The sequence below is a fragment of the Egretta garzetta genome, unplaced genomic scaffold (assembly GCF_000687185.1).
Source record: "Egretta garzetta isolate BGI_Z169 unplaced genomic scaffold, ASM68718v1 scaffold298, whole genome shotgun sequence".
Taxonomy (NCBI): Eukaryota; Metazoa; Chordata; class Aves; order Pelecaniformes; family Ardeidae; genus Egretta; species Egretta garzetta.
In genome coordinates, this window is record NW_009260478.1 from 73,036 (window position 1) to 77,904 (window position 4,869).

Below are 4,869 nucleotides of genomic sequence, written 5' to 3' on the forward strand. Positions count from 1 at the left end.
CACATGGGAGAGTTCTTTTTGCCTTCAAAAAACTAGTGGGATGCTTGTGTCCTAAGTATAGGTTTGTCTTTTGTGCTTTTATTCTGCCAGATATATCTACTAATATTCTTGTAAGTATCATAAATTCAATGATACACATTCCTTAAAATCCTTTTAGCATGAGAGATGCAGTCAAAGCTGTGAGCAAAAATGTGTTACAGTGATCATGTGCATGCTTCATATGACCAAAATGTCATTTAAGGTGACCAGCTCAGTCACTGCCATTTTTCCCTGCAGACACCTTAGCTTGGGGAATGTGAATCTTTCTTTGGAATTCTGTTCAGAGATTCACTGAACGTAAAATAAGTAAATATGGAAAAGTATGCATTAATCACACTTTTGTTATATTTTCTCAATATACCTTTAAGATGTTTACCTTTAGAACTTTGTTTCATTTTAATTATTGAAAAACATTTTCTAAAATAATTAATCATAACATACTTTAGTAAGTGCTGCTTTCTCTCCTTTCCATATTATCTGTATCCATATAAACAGATTCTTTTACCAAAATTAACAAGATTTTATTATGTATGTATTATTTCAGTAGTCTTACTCTCACTATCATCATTTAAACTGGCAATACATTTTTATAAATACTATCTTTAAAAAAGTAAACTTATAATAAAAATAGCTCTATGAAAATAACTAATTATAAGTTGCGGTTAAATAATTATATGACCAAATTTTTTTTATTTTGCATTGTAGAGAGACAAATTGTTAAAGTGATGTTGTCACTATAGTTAAGAGATGTTGTGAGAAGGACAATGTTTATGTTCGTAAGACCGTAAGACCTGAATCACTCACCTTCAAGTTATCCTCATGATTAGTTTACAAAACTATACTGAGGGCACTGTCAGGTAATGTTGTCTGTATTTAAATTCCCATGGGGATTGGAAGAAATTTGCTTATTATAAAAAATAGGAACAGAAGGTACCTGTAAGTTTATCCAGTCTACCTCCAGCCAATACACTGTACTTAAATTCACAGACTGGTGCTTTCTTACAGGTATATACTTTACTAACTCTCTCCTAGGGAAGATGGGAGTGGCAGGGAAACTGTACAGACATAAAATCATAGCATATATTGAGGGGGTACCTTCTGCATAATCTCATAGAGACCTGAGGTGTCCCCACCCGTTGCATGCAGCAGCTTCTTTTCTATTTTGCCAAATCAGTCATCATGAAATGCGGGTCAACATGCCAATGAGCTCTCTCTAACACTAAAAGAGAGAAAGCAAGGAAATAGGAGCTATATGGGGAAAGATGATGGCTAACGCCCCTTTACCTTTATTGCAAATCCACAGTACTCTGTGTTGAAGATTCCCTGGAGAAATTATCATGATTTCTTCATTCTTAAAATATTTTTACCTTAGACTTTGTGATTCAGAGTCCTATTTTGCCAAAATGGGAGAACTAATCACAGTTACCAGTGTTATCTTCGTCTGTAAGCGAGAAAAAATGTAGCTATGTGAGACAAGAAAGAATAAAGAACAGAGGTGAAACTCACGAATTATTCCTTTACTCCCATTTCAGAACATAGACATGAAATCATCAAAGACAATAAAAAACCCCCACACTGTCTTGATAAGACATAAAACACTCAGACAGAAAAAGAAGTGGGAGTTGACAGCTCATCAAAGTTGCTAATCAGGCCATTCCTGGAAAGAATGAGGTCATGGCTTCAGCACCTGACCATGGACTGGCAGCATTGTCTTCGGTGATGGCACTGGGATCAGGGAATATAAAATGATTTAGTCCAGAGCACACCTCTCCCAGAACAGTAATGTGCATGTCAATGAATAAATAGTTATTTACTTAAGAGCAGTTCATACAATCATACTTTCCAGTCTCTGGGCTTAGTAAAACCCGTGCAAATCAAGTGATCCCAAGACTGGAAGACTACAGACCTTCATTAGAAAGGCTTTTTTTTGGTCATTAATTTTGCTGACCTTATTGAGTTGTATAATCTGCTAAACATAAATAAATTGCACAAATAACACTGTAAAATAGAAGCTACTTTAAAACCTTGATTGCCCTCATTTAGTGATTGAAAAAAGAAAAAGGGATTATTTTTTATTAAGACTATATATGTTGCTTACTAGGACCATTCTTGGTTCTTGAATAAAAAGGTTAATACATATCTAGGATATAAACAAAATAATTTAATAAGCATTGATGCTCATTTAATTTCTGGGAAATATAACAAAAATGAATTATATCTTTCTATATTAGCTACCTTTTTTACAAAATGTATATGCAAAGTTGGTAATATAAAGTTGAAAAAGTGGGTTTGGGGAGCTTTTCCCAAAGTAATGTTATTTTAGAACCAGGCTAGTCTGTTTCAGTTAGGCCATGCTAACAAAGCAAGATTAATATTTCTTTGAGTTTCAGAAGAGAAAAAAATAACACCATTTGTTCCCCACTGTTTAAATCAAATGATTTCTCTATGAATTTTAGTGTTTAGAAACTTGTTTAGGAAACTGAGATCTTTGTTAGTACATTTACTTATATTCAGTATACTGTGAGTTGTTGATATTGGAGAGATGTGTTCTAGCCAAACCCTTCCCTCACCTTGTACACCACTGCCATTCATGGCTGTTTGATGTGCATTTAAGAAAAACTTATCAGAAAAACATTATTATTGGCACCTAAGCAAGATTTTTCCAAATCGTGAGTGACATCATTGTTCTCTGTTAATAGAGATCTTGGCACCAGTGAAGCCTGGTGGTATCTTATAATGGGTGCTCTCCCACACTCTCAGCCTGGTGACTGCCATCAACTATCCTTCATATTCCTGTGTCAGAAAGTCTTGCTACAAGATACTTCTAGACACAATTAGATAAGGAAACCAAGAAAGAAAGCTACATGTTTTTTGACAAAATACTTATTTACTCTGACTTTATGATGATTCAGAATGGGATCTGAGTAGTCAAGTTGAAATTGTGCCACATCAGAAGTTCTTAAGACGATCTCAGCTTTGGCACTTTGGTCATAAATCTCTTTAAAGTACCTCTTTTGGTATATTCCAAACTACTGGGCTACTCTACTGCCAGCTTCTCACCCCCAAATCAGTGATGAAACACAGGACCTTGAAAGAACAAATAACCAAAAAGAAAAGAAAATTTAAATATATATATTTTTATTCATTACATACCTGTACTAAGCAACAAGAACACTGTGAACATTCGTGTAAGAACAACTCGTTGCTTTATAGAATATTAAATAGCAAAGCAAAGTTAAGATGGCATAGAGTTGTGAAATGTTAGGAGTACAAATCAAGTGTGCTACCTAAAACTAATTCTGATTAGTTCACAAGAAACAGATACGTGAAAAGTTTTTTTCAGAATTTATTTTCAGTGTACACAATGTATTTTTAACCTTTTTATCTTTTCATTAACTTTTCTTAGCTTTGATAAAAACTTTTAATGGCATTTGAGGTAAATAGAGTAAACGTGAGAACCTGTTGTAAATTAATTTTGCCTCATTTTAGGTGCTTAGTTAATTCAATTTTATATGTATTTATGTAATTTTTTTTATAAATGTATATAGATTTATTACATCCATCAACTTTTGATGTTCTAGGGTATCAAGATGGCACTGACAGATATGAAACTGGACTTAAAAGACACCTCACCCTTCTGGAGCAGGTGAGGAAGAGCCACTGGAATGGCATTGGTTGTCTAAACACTGCTAGATGCTACAGGCTCCTAAATAGCTCTCAGGTATCCATTATATAGACATCTTTATGAGAACTAGTTGAGCTAGGCTGTCTTTATAGCAAAGGAGAAAAACTTTTTTTTTTCAGGATATGACTAATATGCCCTATTTCATACTTTAAATTTACCTTCTATCTAGAGGCCCCTATAAAGAGGGGCCTAGGCAAGTAAGGCAGATGAAATTATATACATTTGGTCATACAAGTTTTCAACCTTCTTTCCATAGCCCCATACCAAATATGTAAGGTGGGCTGGTCTTGAGATCCCTGAGCTAGTGTTGAGCAAATCACCTCCAGAGCTGTTAAACCTTATCCAAATGGTTCTGCCTCTAAATTAAGTAGCCCTGGATTTTTTTGCTCTGGACAATTGAATCAGTTGTTGTGATCGAAGAATTAGTATTTTTATGTAAGGCACATACAGGTAGAGTGTTTGATCCAGGGCGTCATGTTAGGCATCCAAGCCAGAATTTAGACCTCTTGCATGCTCTGTCACCCTCAAGGTAAAGAAGTTTTTCCTCATATTCAACTGAAATCTCTTATGTTTCTGTTTGTGCCCATTGCCCCTTGTCCTGTCACTGGGCACCACTGAGAAGAATCTAGCTCTGTCCTTGTGACATCCACCCTTAAGATATTTGTATGTGTTGATGAGATCCCCTCTTGGTCTTCTATGCAGGCTAAACAGGCCCAGCTCTCTTAGCCTGTCCTCATAGTGGGGATGCTCCAGTTCCCTCATCATATTCGTTGCCCTCCTCTGGACTCTTTCTAGGAGTTCCTCATCTGGGGAGCCCAGAACTGGACACAGTACTCCAGGTGGGGTCTCACCAGGACAGAATAGAGGGGGAGGATAACCTCCCTCGACCTGCTGGCAGTACTCCTTTTAATGCACCCCAAGATACCATTGGTCTTCTTGGCAACAAGGGCACACTGCTGGCTCATGGTCAGCTTGTCATCTACCAGAGTGGACTTGCAGAGTTTCAGTCTCAGGCAATCTTACTAGGGAAGTAATAAAACTCATAAACATTTCAATTACTACCTAACACAAGTGGCATGCTAGAACTGTCTGATTCAGACTAATTGTTATTTCAAGGTATTTATAAATTCTGCCAGTGTCTGTAC